This window comes from Canis lupus, chromosome X, assembly GCF_048164855.1.
Source record: "Canis lupus baileyi chromosome X, mCanLup2.hap1, whole genome shotgun sequence".
Taxonomy (NCBI): domain Eukaryota; kingdom Metazoa; phylum Chordata; class Mammalia; order Carnivora; family Canidae; genus Canis; species Canis lupus.
In genome coordinates this window covers 44,054,565-44,072,233 of record NC_132876.1, presented here as the reverse complement: position 1 = coordinate 44,072,233, position 17,669 = coordinate 44,054,565, and the positions used below count along the sequence as shown (strand labels likewise).

Here is a 17,669-nt window from a genome sequence, read left to right as displayed (position 1 = left end):
CTACAGGGAGTCTGCTTCTCCCTCTGCCTATGTCTCTGCATCTCTTCTGTCTCTCATGAATAAATAAAATCTTAAAAAAAATTTTACAAGGAGGCCTGGGTGGCTCAGTGGTTGAGCATCTGCTTTTGGCTCAGGGCATGATCCCGGATCCTGGGATCAAGTCCCACATCGGGCTCTCAGTGGAGAGCCTGCTTCTCCCTCTGCCTGTGTCTCTGACTCTCTGTGTCTCTCATGAATAAATAAATCCTAAAAAAATAAAATAAATAAAAATAAATAAAAAATTTTACATAACATCACATGATTCTATATCACTTTATAGCATTCAACCTATATGGTTTTTATTATTCTTTTAATAGTTACTTGGTTATTATCATGTCAATACAATGCAGATCACCATAGAAAAATTATAAAATAATGATAAAATTTTAATAAAAATATTTAGAACCACGTTTATCCAGAGATATCCACTGCTAATTTTATAGTGTATATCTATCCAAGTGTATCATATATGTGTATATACATATAGGGAATTCAACCTAATGGCTTTGGAAGCAGCATTATTGCAGTTAATATTCTTGTATATGTTTCTGTATATTATGCTGTGTACTGTTTACTCACCTGCTATATGAAAATACATTTAACTTAGTATCTTCTCTCTTCTAAGAAAACAAAAAGCAGATTAGTGCACTTGCTTACCAGAGGTAAGACTGTGGCAGAGACAGACAAATGACAAACAAATGTCAAAGGAAGCAAATTGAAGAGGAGTAAAATGAAAGGCAGTTAGATAACTAAACATACCCATATACAGACAGCACTCTCCAGCCTATAGAAAATATCCTGTCACCTAAACGTGTGTGTGTGTGTGTGTGTGTGTGTGTGTGTGTAATAAAACTGTATAGGCTATTTTCAGCTCTATTTTAGTTAAAAAAAAAACTGGTCAATAAATAATTTTAAAAGATGCTAAAAATTAAGAAAATATACATCCTCAGTGGTCAATTAAGATAATATTTGGATCTATGAACTTCTGAATTTTAGTATTTTATAGGAAAATTGTTATTTTGAACTTACCAATCTATTTTACAGATTCATCATAATTTGAGTATCATTTTGAAGAATATATGTTCATCTTTTAAGCTTATAAGTTGCAGTTGCTTTTCTGATTAAATGGTAATAAATTGTGGAGATATAAAAGCAAGAAAATGACAAAATGAGAATTTTATTTTTTTAATATTTTATTTATTTATTCATGAGAGACACAGAGAGTCAGAGACATAGGTAGAGGGGGAAGTTGCCTCCCTGCGGAGACCCCAATGTGGGACTCGATCCCAGGACCCTAGGATCACAACCTGAGCCAAAGGCAGATGCTCAACCGCTGATCCACCCAGGTGTCCCCAAAATGAAAATTTATTTTATTTTTTTTTGAAAATTTTAAATTATCATGTCTGCTCACTCTAAGCCTTCTCAAGACAAAGTTTTAAAAATATGTTGTGCAAATTAGTGCATACATTGTTTTATATTTTGTGCCAATAGGAAAGAAAAATGTATCTTTTTCTCTCATTCAATTTCATTATAGACATCGATAGATTAAAAAACCAATAATAGTGAAGTGATTATAACTTTAACATATTTAGATACAATTAGCATAACAAAATTAACTTATTTTAAGTGTAAAATTCAATAATTTCAGATTAAAGTTAAAAAATTTTATGACCCTCACCACAATTTATTCATTCTATCCAATTTTAGAAAATTTCCAACACCTCAAAAGGATCTCCTGTTGCCATTTGCAGTACCCCCCTGCTTCCTATCTCAGACCCAGCCAAACATTATGTACCTTCTATGTCTGTGATTTGCCTTTACTTGATATTTTGTATCATTTGAAACATACAATACATGACCTTTTTCACTGACTTTTTTACTTGGCAAAATGTGTTCATAGTTCATCTACATCATAGCATGAATTTGTACTTCATTCTTTATATGGTCTAATCATATTTCACTGTATAGATAGAACACACTTTATTTACCCATTTATCAATAGAGGGATATTTGGGTTATTAAATTTACTCCTAAATATTTTATTTGTAATATATTATTATATAGAGAACTGATTTCTTCATTTTATTTTGTTTTTCTTTGTTGTTGTTGCTAATCTAAAAATCACAACAGATTTTTATATATTGATCTCATATTCTGTAATCTTACTGAACTCAACCTTAATAATGTATTTTGGATTATTTGGGACTTTTTATTATTTAAGACCATGTATTCTGCAAATAGAAATAGTTTTATTCCTTCCTTTTCAATATGCATACCTTTTTTCCTCTTTCTTGGCTGATTGCCTTGGCTAGAACTTCCGGTATATTGTTTAATAGAAGTGGCAAGAGCAGGCCTACTTGTCTGCTCTTGATCGTAAGAGGAAAGCTTTCAATCTTTCACCAATAAGTATGATGCCAGCTGTAACTTGTTTCCAGTCTCTCATTTATCACTGTCCTTTCTTGCTTTTTGTCCAGTATGTTGAAAATCATTATTTTATATTTTTTCTGATGATTTTGGTTGTTTCACAGGAATGTGTGGTAGGCTGAATTAGGGACCTTCAAATATCTCCATATCCTAACCCGCAGAATCTGTGAATATATTACCTTCTGTCAAAAAAAAAAAAAAGACTATGGGTGTGATTAAGTTATGGATCTTGGGTAGAGAGATTATCCTGCAATATTTGGGTCACCCCTATGTAATTACAAGTGTTCTTATAAGAGAGAAGGCGATATGAAGATGGAATTAGAGAAAGATTTGAAGATGCTACCCTCTTGGCTTTGGAGATGAAGGAAAGAGTCATAAGCCAAGGAAGGAAATATATACAGCTCTAGAAGCAGTAAAAGACAAATTCTTCCCTAGAGCCTCTGGGGGAGCATGGCCTTCCCAGCACCTTGGTTTCATCCTGATGAAACCCATTTCAGACTTCTGATCTCCAGAACTGTAAGATGATAAATATGTGTTGTTTTAAACCACTATATTGGTGGTAATGTGTTACAGCATCAATAGAACATTAATACAGAAGGTAAATTTTGTTTCTGTTACTCCATCATCTGTGGAAAACAGAAACCAGTAATATTCATTCTGCATAAATTCTTCTTAAGAAAAAAGAAGAGGCAAAAACAATTCCCACCTCATTACATGAAGCCAGCATTACCCTGAAATCAAGAAAGAAAAGTCATGACATGAAATAGAAACTATAGCCCAATATGACTCATTAATTTAAATATGTTTTAGCAAATTAAAGCAGCAATACATAACAAGAATAATACACTATGATCAAGTAGAGTTCATCCTACGAACAGAAGTTTGGTTAACTTGCTTCTTTTCCTCCAGATACATGTCTCCAGGTGGCACTCCTTATGAGCATAGCCTAATAGTGAACTGGGTAGCAAATTAGAAACAGAGTTCACAGGGTCAAATCAGAAATGTAAGAGCTGAAAGATTTAAACAGGCATTATACCAACTGCTTACTAAAGCATAGATAATACAAAGGAAACAACAATAAGTACTTTGAATAGCATGCCTTTCTTAATAAATAGGAAAAAACATAATAAATAGGAAACATAATTCATAAATAGGAAAGAAAACTGTTACATTGACAAAATCACAATAAAAATGCAACCACTGAAACTAAAAGCTTTAAGGCACTTGTACTTTATGCATACAGTAATGAAGAGCCATTCACAGATTTTAATTAGTTATGTAATAAGTTAAAATTTTTCCTTTATAGCTATAATTTTCCCAAGTGGTGTTCAGATAACTAGGAGGTGTGCAAATGATCCACTGGAGTCCAGGGGGGAAATGCATTAGTATTTCTATTATATTCATTGTGTCTCACAATTCATTTTCTTCAAAATTTGCACATTCATAACTTCCCCAAATGTCCTTAATATATGAAGAAATATTATAAATGAAGATACATCTTTTAGAGGTACTGCAAAATATTTGATGGAGAGCAATGCATAGTCAAACCATTTTATTACTTTGGCTTTACAGAATCTGAGATGGCAGAGCCCTCAACACTACGGGGTGTCATCTGAGGACACAGAAACAAGGGAGGAAATGGACTAACTAGTGACTCAGCCTCTTTAGCCTGTTCTCAGCAGTGGCTGCTAGCCTCCCCTCAAAATGGGAGAAATCAGCCTTTATATTTGCAAGCATATATTTGTTCTCCCCCCCCCCAATACTGTTACTTATACACACACACTCATGGTGATGGGAGACACCCAAATTATCTTATTTTTTTTCAAATTATCTTATTTTGATGCAAGTATCACATGCTTTCTGCCTGTAAACATCCAAGTTAAATGTTTTTTTTTTTTTTTTTTTTTTTTGCCCAGGGTAAGATAACATAGTTCAGGTGTCATAGAAACCAAAAAGTACATTATGTTTCTGTGGTTGACATTAGTTTTCTACGGCAACTGGATAGGGCAAATTCATCCTCAGAGGCAAAATTGTAATCTCTACCTCAGACACTTGGACACTTGAGCCTCCCAATCCAATAAATGAATGACTAAATGTTAGAGGAAACACCAGAAACTTATTCCTGGGATATGCATTGGAGGGAAAATATTTCTATACAATGGTTTAGGGAATCAGATTAAATAAAAAAGTTGACAAGTTCAGCTTTCCTAACAAGCACATATCTGTGTTCCAGCCCTAACTCAGCGTACTTTTACTAGATGTTTATAATATATGCTGGGTCTAAAGGAGATCTCATAGGTGACCCAGTCCTAATCCCACTCGCATTTTCACATGGCACCTAATGATGCAAATTCTCAATAAGAGGGGAAATCTAGGCATATCAGAGACATTTTCATATCCCTAAATTAAGTGCCTCAGGTGTGAATTACTTGGCAGAAGGGATCAGAATACTTCTGTCTACCTGCAACTAAAACCCTCACTCATAAACACACAATCAAGGGTTACTTGGAACTCCAAATACCAAAAGCTGTTTTACAGATGTTCCTGTCAGCACATACCTTTGCCAAAGATCTCTGCCTCTGGGGAATTTGTAGTGCATCTCAGTCATCATAGAAATTAGATTGTCACATAAATCATAAGATTAACTTCTCCATCCTCTGGCACCTTAAATTATCTTTAGAGCCAGAGCCTAAAACCATAATCCTGTCACTCAAAATATCCATATGCTTAGGGGCACTTGGGTGCTTAGTCTGTACAGCAGCCAATTCTTGATTTCAGCTCAGGTCATGATCTCAGGGTCCTGGGATTGAGCCCCGTGTCAGGCTCCCTATTCAGCAGGGAGTCTACTTGAGAATTCTCCATCTCCCTCTGCCCTGCTACTGCTCATGCTCTCTCTCTAAAATAAATGAATTTTTAAAATATCCATATGCTTTAAAGAAAAGAAATATTTACAGGATTTGTCATTATATTAAGTTAGGTCATGACAAAAAACCTGACAAATCAAAGCTGCCACAAAAGGAGGAATAACAAGGATGTCTGGATGGCTCAGTTGCTTAGGCATCTGACATGATTCTGACTCAGGTCATGATCTCAGAATCATGGGGTTGAGCCCCACTTTGGGCTCTGTGCTCAGCACGGAGTCTACTTGAGATTCTCTTCCTCTCCCTCCACCCCTTCCCCTGCTCTTGTATTGTCTGTCTGTCTGTCTCTCTCTCTCAAATAAGTAAATATTTTAAAGGAGGAACAACAATAAACAATGGTATATTCAGAAATTAAATTCTATGTATCTATTATAAAATGAGGGCAATTTATTTATTAATCATGAGAAACACAGAGAGAGAGGCTGAGACACAGGCAGAGGGAGAAGCAGGCTCCACGCAGGGAGCCCAATGTGGGACTCAATCCCGAGACTCCGGGATCACGCCCTGAGCCAAAGGCAGACACTCAACTGCTGAGCCACCCAGGCGTCCCAAAAAATGAGGGCAATTTAAATGTGCTAACATAGAAAAATAAAATCAAGTTACAGTTACTGTTGAAAACAGTATGGAGATTCCTCAAAAAATCAAAAATAGAAATAACATATGATCCAATAGGTCCACTACTGGGTAGTTACCCAAAGAAAATGAAAACATTAATTTGAAAAGATAAATGAACCTATATGTTGATTGCAGCATTATTTACAATAGCCAAAATATGGAGGTAAGCTCAGTGTCTATTAATAGATGAATGGATTAAAATTTGGTATATATATTGGAATGTAATAGTAAGGAATTGAGTGGAATATTACACAACCATAAAAAGGATGAGATCATGCCTTTTGCAACAAACATGGATGGACCTACAGGGCATTACACTAAGTGCAGTAAGTCGTATTGAGAAAAAATACCATATGATTTCACTCATATGTGGAATCAAAAACAAACAAATAAACAAACAAGCAAACAAACAAGCAAACAAAAAGCCAAAGGGGTGGAAGGGAGCAAAATGGGGGAAAGGGAGCGGGAGGTACAGACTTCCACTTAAGGAATGAATGAGTCATGGGAATAAAAGGTACAACATAGATAATATAGTCAATAGTATTGTGGTAGCATTGTATGGTAACATAGACATATGGTAGCCACACTTGCGAGCACAGCATAATTATAGAGAAGGTGAATCCCTATGTTGGACACCTGAAACTAATGTAACATTGTGTGACAATTATACTCAAATAGAAATTTTTTAAAAAATCAAGTTACAGTCTCCACACCTGGATGGCTGAGATGATTAAGCATCTGCCTTTGGCTCAGGTCATGATCCCAGGGTCCTGGGATTGAGCCCTGCGTCCAGCTCCTTGCTCATCAGGGAGTATGCTTCTCCCTCTCCCTTTACCTCTCCCCCTGCCATCAGGCACGCACACACACACACACATACTCTCTCTCTCTCTCTCTCTCTCTCTCTCTCTCAAATAAATAAATAAAATATTTTAAATTTTTTGAGAAATTGAGTTACAGAAATAAGTTATAAAATGCATGAAGCATTATAAAACACATTGTCAAAGATGCTGTACATTTCTTCTTAAAACATAATTATTGGTAAATGCACAGATAAAAGCATTTAAAGGGTATATACTAAACTATTGAAATAGTTGCATATGAAGGCAGGAGAGTAGCACTATAGGAGGTTTAGTGCAATGAAACTTGATAATTCCTTTAATTTTAAATATTTCACAAGGAAAACCAATTGATGTTTTACGAATGCTACTAAATATTACAGGCATACCTCATTTTATTGTGTTTGGCTCTATTGCATTTTACAGATTCTATATTTTATATAAAGTGAAGATTTGTGGCAACTCTGCATCAAGCAAGTCTATTGATGCCACTTTTCCAAGAGTATTGGCTCACTTTGTGTCTTTGTCACATTTTGGTAATTCTCACAATATTTCAAGCTTATTCATTATTATATTTGTTATGGTGATCTGTGATCAGTGATTATGACTCACTGAAAGCTCAGATGATTAGCATTTTTTAGCAGTATTGTTTAATTAAGGCATGTACAGGCAGCCTGGGTGGCTCAGCGGTTTAGCACCACCTTCAGCCCAGGACCTGATCCTGGAGACCTGGGATCGAGTCCCGCATCAGGCTTCCTGCATGGAGCCTGCTTCTCCCTCTGCCCATGTCTCTGTGTGTGTGTGTGTGTGTGTGTGTGTGTGTGTGTCTCATGAATAAATAAATAAAATCTTAAAAAGGCATGTACATTTTTTAGACATAATGCTAATGCACACAATACAGTATAGTGTAAACATAACTTTTATAAGCACTGAGAAAACAAAAAATTCATTTGACTTGCTTTATTGTAATATTTGCTTTATTGCAATGATCTGAAACTGAACCTCCAATATCTCCAAGGTATGCCTGTACTCTTTTGTCTTTTTTATAAACAACAGAAATTTACTTCTCACAGTGTTGGAGGCTGGGAAGCCAAGATCATGGCACTAGCAGCTTTAGTGTCTGATAAGAGCCTGCTGCTTCATTGACAGCCATCTTCTCACTGTAACTTCACATGGCAGAAGGGGTATGCCTGTACTTATAAAAGCACTATACAAAGACAGGAAAAAATAAATCTGGCATCTGTGAAAGAAAGAACCAAACAAGTGTAGTGATTTTAATATCAGATAAAATAACATTCAAGGGGAATAGATTTAAATGGACTTACAGGACTATTTTGAAATATAAAAGGAACTACTCATAACAAATTTTTAAGCACCCCCCAAAATATTAATTTTAATTAATATTAAATTAATTTTTAAGCACCCCCAAAATATTAATTTTAATTCTAGCAGAATCTGCTAGAACTACAACAAATTAAAAATCCATGCATATGTAAGAATGTAAAACACCACTCTTAAAAGTGAATTGGTTAATACATACATTTTGGAGAGCCAGAGAGTGGACTGTTTGAGGTTGAACTGTGTCCCCCAAAATGATAACCCATGCTGCCTGCAAGTTTAACTTTACTTAAAAGTAGGGTCTTTGCAGATATAATCAAGTTAAGATGATTAGAGTGGGCCGTAGTCTAATATAACTGGTGTTCTCATAAGAAGAGGAGGAGCACCTGGGTGGCACAGTTAGATAAGCATCCAACTCTTAGTTTCAGCTTGAGTAGTGGTCTCAGGGTCATGAAATTGGGTGCTGCTTTGGGCTCTGTGCTCAGTGTGGAGTCTGCTTGAGTCTCTCTCCCTCTCCCTCCCCCCCCCACTCATGTGCTCTTGCTCTCTCTCCCCCTCTCTCTCTCAAAAATAGATACATAAACCTTTAAAAAAGAGGAGGAAAAAAAAGAGGAGGAGTTAGTTAGAGAACAGAGAAACATTCAGGAAGAATGCCAGGTGACCATGGAGGCAGAAATTAGAGTTGTGCTGCACAAACCAAAGAATGCCTGGTGCTGTCAGAAGCCAGAAAAAGCAAGAAAGGATTTTCCTCTGGAGCCTTGAGAAGGAGCATAGCCCCACTAACACCTTAATTTCAGACTTCTAGCCACTAGAGCTGAGAGACAATAAATTTCTGGTTTTAACCCACTCAGTTTGTGGTTTCAGTGGTTCTGGAAAACTAATACAATGCTCTCTACCAAATTGAGAAAGTTCCTTCTATTTCACTTTTTCTGAGAGTTTTATTTCTCATCATGAAATGTTTTTGTTTCTTTCTTCATTGATTGATAGGATCACATAATCTTCACTTTTTAGCCTGTTAGTATGATGGATTAAAATGGCAAAATTTTAAACATCAAACCAACATTGCATCTCTGGAATAAACCCCATCGTGTATAATTATTTTTCTACATTGCTAAATTATATATGCTAACATTTTATAAAGAATTTTCATCAGTATTCATATTGGATATTGGTATATAGTTTTCTTTTTTGTATGCTGTCATTGGCTTTCCTATTAGTATAATATTAGCTTCATAAAATAAATTGAGAAGTGTTCCCTCCACTTCTATTTTTTGGAAGAGATTGTATATAATTTGTATTAATTCTTTTTTAAACATTTAGCAGAATTCTCCAATGAAATTGTCTTGGCCTGGAGGTTTCTTATTTGGGAGGCTTTTATTTTTTTTTAATATTTATTTACTTACTTATGATAGACATAGAGAGAGAGAGAGGCAGAGAGGCAGAGACACAGGAGGAGGGAGAAGCAGGCTCAATGCCAGGAGCCCGACGTGGGACTCGATTCCGGGATTCCAGGATCGTGCCCTGGGCGAAAGGCAGGGGCCAAACCGCTGAGCCACCCAGGGATCCCCTGGGCGGCTTTTAAAATAGACTTTATTTGTTGTGATGAGCACTGGGTGTTAAATGGAACTGTTGAATCACCATATTGTACACCTGAAACTAATATTACACTGAATGTTAACTAACAGGAATTGAAATAAAAATTGGGAAAAATAAAAAAAATAGTAAAGCTATTTCAATTCCAGTTAGCTAACATACAGTGTAATATTAGTTTCAGATGCACAATATAGTGATTCAATACTTCCATACAGCACCCGGTGCTCATCACAAGTGCACTCCTTCATACTCACCACCTATTTAACCCATTTCCCCCACCCACCTCCATTCCTGTAACCCTCAGTTTGTTCTCTATAGTTAAGAGTCTGTTTCTTGGTTTGCCTCTCTTATTCCCCCCATGTTCATTTGCTTTGTTTTCTAGATTCCACATACGACTGAAATCATATAGTATTTGTCTTTTTTCTGACTGAGTTCACTTAGGATTGTGCTCTCTAGCTCCATGATGCCTGAGTAATATTCCATTGTCTATATTATACCACAACTGCTTTACTTATTTATCAATCCATGGAAATTTGGGCTCTTTCCACAATTTGGCTTTTGTTGATATTGCTGCTATAAACATCTGGGTGTATATTTCCCTTCAAATCAGTATTTTTGTATCATTTGGGTAAATACTAAATAGAGCAACTGCTGGATCATAGGGTAGTTCTATTTTTAACTCTTTGAGGAACCTGCATACTGTTTTCCAGAGTGGTTGCATCAGTTTCTATTCCCACTAACAGTGCAGAGGGTTCTCCTTTCTCCACCTCTTTACCAGCACCTGTTGTTTCTTGTGTTGTTGATTTTAGTCATTCTGACTCACATGGGGTGATATCCCCTTGTAGTTTTGATTTTTATATAATAAATTTTTTATTAGTGTTCAATTTGCGAACATACAGAATAACACCCAGTGCTCATCCTGTCAAGTGCCCCCTTCAGTGCCCGTCACCCATTCATCCCCACCCCCCGCCCTCCTCCCCTTCAACCACCCCTAGTTCGCTTCCCAGAGTAAGGAGTCTTTATGTTCTGTCTCCCTTTCTGATATTTCCCACACACTTCTTCTCCCTTCCCTTATATTCCCTTTCACTATTATTTATATTCCCCAAATGAATGAGAACATATAATGTTTGTCCTTCTCCGACTGACTTATTTCACTCAGCATAATACCCTCCAGTTCCATCCACATTGAAGCAAATGGTGGGTATTTGTCGTTTCTAATGGCTGAGTAATATTCCATTGTATACATAAACCACATCTTCTTTATCCATTCATCTTTCGATGGACACCGAGGCTCCTTCCACAGTTTGGCTATTGTGGACATTGCTGCTAGAAACATCAGGGTGCAGGTGTCCCGGAGTTTCATTGCATCTGTCTTTGGGGTAAATCCCCAACAGTGCAATTGCTAGGTCATAGGGCAAGTCTATTTTTAACTCTTTGAGGAGCCTCCAGTTTTCCAGAGTGGCTGTACCAGTTCACATTCCCACCCACAGTGTAAGAGGGTTCCCTTTTCTCCACATCCTCTCCAACATGTGTGGTTTCCTGCCTTGTTAATTTTCCCCATTCTCACTGGTGTGAGGTGGTATCTCATTGTGGTTTTGATTTGTATTTCCCTGATGGCAAGTGATGCAGAGCATTTTCTCATGTGCATTTTGGCCATGTCTATGTCTTCCTCTGTGAGATTTCTGTTCAAGTCTTTTGCCCATTTCATGATTGGATTGTTTGTTTCTTTGCTGTTGAGTTTAAGAAGTTCTTTATAGATCTTGGAAACTAGCCCTTTATCTGATACGTCATTTGCAAATATCTTCTCCCATTCTGTAGGTTGTCTTTTAGTTTTGTGGACTGTATCCTTTGCTGTGCAAAAGCTTCTTATCTTGATGAAGTCCCAATAGTTCATTTTTGCTTTTGTTTCTTTTGCCTTTGTGGATGTATCTTGCAAGAAGTTACTGTGGCTGAGTTCAAAAGCGGTGTTGCCTGTGTTCTCCTCTAGGATTTTGACGGAATCTTGTCTCACATTTAGATCTTTCATCCATTTTGAGTTTATCTTTCTGTATGGTGCAAGAAGTGGTCTGGTTTCATTCTTCTGCATGTGGCTGTCCAATTTTCCCAGCACCATTTATTGAAGAGACTGTCTTTCTTCCAATGGATAGTCTTTCCTCCTTTATCGAATATTAGTTGACCATAAAGTTCAGGGTCCACTTCTGGGTTCTCTATTCTGTTCCATTGATCTATGTGTCTGTTTTTGTGCCAGTACCACACTGTTGAGGACCAGAGCTTTGTAGTACAACCTGAAATCTGGCATTGTGATGACCCCAGCTTTGGTTTTCTTTTTTAAAATTCCCCTGGCTATTCAGGGTCTTTTCTGATTCCACACAAATCTTAAAATAATCTGTTCTAACTCTCTGAAGAAAGTCCATGGTATTTTGATAGGGATTGCATTAAACGTGTAAATTGCCCTGGGTAACATTGACATTTTCACAATATTAATTCTGCCAATCCATGAGCATGGAATATTTTTAAATCTCTTTGTGTCTTCCTCAATTTCTTTCAGAAGTGTTCTATAGTTTTGAGGGTATAGATCCTTTACCTCTTTGGTTAGGTTTATTCCTAGGTATCTTATGCTTTTGGGTGCAATTGTAAATGGGATTGACTCCTTAATTTCTCTTTCTTCAGTCTCAGTGTCAGTGTATAGAAATGCCATCGATTTCTGGGCATTGATTTTGTATCCTGCACGCTGCCAAATTGCTGTACGAATTCTATCAATCTTGGGGTGGAGTCTTTTGGGTTTTCTATGTAGAGTATCATGTCATCGGCGAAGAGGGAGAGTTTGACTTCTTCTTTGCCAATTTGAATGCCTTTAATGTCTTTTTGTTGTCTGATTGCTGAGGCTAGGACTTCCAGTACTATGTTGAATAGCAGTGGTGAGAGTGGACATCCCTGTCTTGTTCCTGATCTTAGGGGAAAGGCTCCCAGTGCTTCCCCATTGAGAATGATATTTGCTGTGGGCTTTTGGTAGATGGCTTTTAAGATGTTGAGGAATGTTCCCTCTATCCCTACACTCTGAAGAGTTTTGATCAGGAATGGATACTGTATTTTGTCAAATGCTTTCCCTGCATCTAATGAGAGGATCATATGGTTCTTGGTTTTTCTCTTGCTGATATGATGAATCACATTGATTGTTTTACGAGTCAACACTCGTAGAAACCAGCCTTGTGTCCGGGGATAAATCCTACTTGGTCATGGTGAATAATTTTCTTAATGTATTGTTGGATCCTATTGGCTAGTATCTTGTTGAGAATTTTTGCATCCATGTTCATCAGGGATATTGGAACTTTCTCCAGAATAGACCACATACTGGGTCACAAATAGGGTCTGAACCGATACCAAAAGATTGGGATCGTCCCCTGCATATTCTCAGACCATAATGCCTTGAAATTAGAACTAAATCACAACAAGAAGTTTGGAAGGACCTCAAACACGTGGAGGTTAAGGACCATCCTGATGAAAGATGAAAGGGTCAACCAGGAAATTAAGGAAGAATTAAAAAGATTCATGGAAACTAATGAGAATGAAGATACAACCATTCAAAATCTTTGGGATGCAGCAAAAGCAGTCCTAAGGGGGAAATACATCGCAATACAAGCATCCATTCAAAAACTGGAAAGAACTCAAATACAAAAGCTAACCTTACACCTAAAGGAGCTAGAGAAAAAACAGCAAATAGATCCTACACCCAGGAGAAGAAGAGAGTTAATAAAGATTCGAGCAGAACTCAACGAAATCGAGACCAGAAGAACTGTAGAACAGATCAACAAAACCAGGAGTTGGTTCTTTGAAAGAATTAATAAGATAGATAAACCATTAGCCAGCCTTATTAAAAAGAAAAGAGAGAAGACTCAAATTAATAAAATCATGAATGAGAAAGGAGAGATCACTACCAACACCAAGGAAATACAAACGATTTTAAAAACAGCTATACGCCAATAAATTAGGCAATCTAGAAGAAATGGACGCATTCCTGGAAAGCCACAAACTACCAAAACTGGAATAAGAAGAAATAGAAAACCTGAACAGGCCAATAACCAGGGAGGAAATTGAAGCAGTCATCAAAAACCTCCCAAGACACAAGAGTCCAGGGCCAGATGGCTTCCCAGGGGAATTCTATCAAACGTTTAAAGAAGAAACCATACCTATTCTCCTAAAGCTGTTTGGAAAGATAGAAAGAGATGGAGTATTTCCAAATTCGTTCTATGAGGCCAGCATCACCTTAATTCCAAAACCAGACAAAGACCCCACCAAAAAGGAGAATTACAGACCAATATCCCTGTAGTTTTTATTTTTATTTCCCTGCTGATGAGTTATGTTGAGCCCCTTTCCATGTGTCTGTTAGCCATGTATGTCTTTCTTGGAAGAATGTCTCCTATCATTTTTTACTGGATTGTTTTTTGGATGTTCAGTTGTTGTATAAGTTCTTTATATATTTTGGATACTAACCCTTTATCAGAAATGTCATTTGCAAATATCTTCTCCCATTCAATAGATTGCCTTTTAGTTTTGTTGATTGCTTCCTTCACTGTGCAAAAGCTTTTTATCTTGCTGAAGTCTTAATAGTGTGTTTTTCCTTTTGTTTCCTTGCCTCAGGAGATATATCTAGAAAGAAGTCACTACAGCCGATGTAGAGGTTACTGCCTGTGTTCTCCTCTAGGATTTTAATGACTTCAGGTATCGCATTTAGTTTTTTAACCCATTTTAAATTTATTTTTGTGTATGGTGCAAGAAAGTGGTCCATTTTCATTATTTTGCATGTTGCTGCCCAGTTTTCCCAACAGCACTTGTTGAAGAGTTGGCTTTTTTCCATTGAATATTCTTTCCTGTTTTGCCAAAGTTTAGTTGACCCTATAGTTGTGGATCCATTCCTGGGTTTTCTATTATGTTCTATTGATCTATGTGTCTCTTTTTGTGCCTGTACCATACTATCTTGATGACTACAGCTTTATAATATAACTTGAAGTCTGGAATTGTGATGCCTCCAGCTTTGCTTTGCTTTTTCAGGATTGCTTTGTCTATTCAAGGTCTTTCATGGTTCCATACAAATTTTAGGGTTGTTTGTTCTAGCTCTGGGAAAAATGCTGATGGTATTTCGATAGGGATTGCATTAAATGTGTAGATTTCTTTGGATAGTATAGACATTTTAACAATGTTTATTCTTCCAGTCCATGAGCATTGAATGTTTTTTCCATTTATTTGTGTCTTCTTCAATTTCTTTCATGAGTGTTCTGTAGTTCTCAGAGTACAGATCATTTACCTCTTTGATTAGGTTTATCTCTAGGTATCGTATGGTTTTTGGTGCAATTGTAAAAGGGATCAATTCTTTGATTTCTCTTTCTGCTGCTTCATTATTGTATAGAAATGCAAGAGATTTCTGTATGTTGATTTTGTATCCTGTACTTTGCTGAATTTGTATATCAGTTCTAACAATTTTGGTGGAGTCTTTTGGGTTTTCTAAGTAGAGTATCATGTCTTCTGCATATAGTGAAAGCTTGACTTCTTTCTTGCCAATTTGGTTGCCTTTTATTTCTTTTTGTTTTCTGATTGCCAACGCGGGGATTTCTAGTACTAAGATAAATAACAATGGTGAGAGTTGACATCCCTGTCTTATTCCTGACTGTAGAGGTAAAGCTCTCAGTTTTTTCCCTACTGAGAATATCAGCTGTGGATTTTTCATATATGGCCTTTATGATGTTGAGGTATGTTCTAACTGTACTTTGTTGAAGGTTTTTATCGTGAATGGATGTTGTACTTTGTCAAATGTTTTTTCTGCATCTATTGAAAGGATCATATGGTTCTTATCCTTTATATTATTAATGTGGTATATCACATTGGTTGATTTGCAAATATTGAACCACCCTTACAACCCAGGAATAAATCCTACTTGATTGTAGTAAGTGATTCTTTTAAAATGCTGTTGGGTTCAATTTGCTACTACTTGGTGGAGAATTTTTGCCTCCATGTTCATCAGGGATATTGGCCTATGGTGCTCTTTTTTAGTGGCGTCTTTGTCTTGCTTGGAATCAAGGTAATCCTGACCTCATAGAATGAATTTGAAAGTTTTCCTTCCATTTCTATTTTTCTGGAATAATTTGTGAAGAATAGGTATTAATTCTTTTTTAACGATTTGGTAGAATTCACTTGTGAAGACATCTGGACCTGGACTTTTGTTTGTTAGGAGTTTTTGGATTACTGGTTCAATTTCTCTGCTGATTATTGGACTATTTAAATTTTCTATTTCTTCTGGTTTCAGTTTTGGTAGTTTATTTATTTCTAGGAATGTATCCACTTCTTCCAGTTTGCCAAATTTGTTGGCATATAATTTTTCATAATATTCTCTTATAAATGTTAATTTTTCTGTGGCGTTGGTTGTTATTTCTCCTCTTTCATTTGCAGTTTTACTTATTTGGGTCCTTTATTCTTTTTTTAATAAGTCTAACTAGACTTATTAACTAGAGGTTTATCAGGTTTTTGTCCCAAAGAACCAGCTCCTGGCTTCATTGATCTGTTCTACTGTTTTTAGTTTCTATATCATTTATTTCTTCTCCAATCTTTATTATTCCCTTTCTTCTGCTCCTTTAGGCTTCATTTGTTGTTATTTTTCTAGCTCCCTAGTTGTTGTTTTTTTGACTTTTTAAAATTTTTTTTATTGGAGTTCAATTTGCCAACATATAGCATAACAATAGCTCCCTAGTTGTAAGTTTAGGTTGTTTATTTGATTTTTCTTGCTTCCTGAGGTAGGCCTGTATTGCTATATACTTCCCTCTTAGGGATGGTTTTGCTGCATCCTAAAGTTTTTGACCATCGTGTTTTCAAAAATACAGAATGCTTCACAAATTTGCATGTGATCCTTGCACAGGGACTATGCTAGTCTTATCTGTATTGTTCCAATTTCAGTATATGTACTGCCTAAGCAAGCATTCAATAAAAATTTGTTAAAGAAAGAAAGGAAAGTAGACTTTAAGAATGGCTGTACATTTACTTTAAAGTTGTGAAGGGTTGTGCAGAGTTCCCATGTATCCCTTTACATGGTTTCTCTGATCATTAACAGCTTATGTTATTAATGTACATTCTTTGTAATTAATGAACTAATATTAATAATTTTTAAACTAAAGTACACAGCTTATTAAAATTTCCTTGATTTTTACCTGATGTGTTTCTGCTCCAGGACCCCATCCAGGATACTACATCACATTTATTGTTTTGTCTCCTTAGGCTCCTCTTGGCAGTGAAAATTCCTCAGACTTTTCATATTGATGGTGAGCTTGGCAGTTTTAATGCATATTGGTAAAATAATTTTTGGAATACCATTCTATTGGAATTTTTATAATTCTTAAACCATGAATAAACTAGGATTACAGTTTGTTTTTCTTTTTTGAGGGATAAAACATAGATAAATTGCCATTTTAATCACTTTGTATCAACAATAAATACTCTCAACACTGACTTATTACTATTGGTACTGACATTGATCTCTTAGCTTAGGTAGAATTTGTCAGATTTCTCCACTGGGAAGTTGATCTTTTCCCCACCTTCCTTAACATATTGTATTTTGGAAAAGGAATTCACTTCACTCAGCAACCTATGCTTAAGGTGTAGGGATTTATGCTCTACTTCTTTTAGTGCAAAGTATCTATACAAATCATTTAGAATTTTTATGCAAGAAAAATTATGTTCATTGAACGTACTTATTATGACAGTTATTTTGAATTCTTTGTCTGGTAACTCATATATCTCCATTTCTTTAGTATGAGTTTCTGGAGATTTATTCTGTTTCTTTGTATGTCTTGTTATCTTTTGTTGGGACTTGGGCATTTGAAAAAAACATTCACTTCACCCAGTCTTTATAGTCTGGCTT

General features: G+C 36.2%; 1 non-coding gene across 1 annotated transcript; it reads right to left on the bottom strand.

Moving 5' to 3' along the window:
* Positions 1 to 16,625: 16,625 nt before the first annotated feature.
* Positions 16,626 to 16,728, bottom strand: LOC140628876 (U6 spliceosomal RNA). Its single transcript, XR_012026808.1, has one exon. It is a non-coding gene; the product is annotated as a U6 spliceosomal RNA (small nuclear RNA).
* Between the last annotated feature and the right edge of the window lie 941 nt (positions 16,729 to 17,669).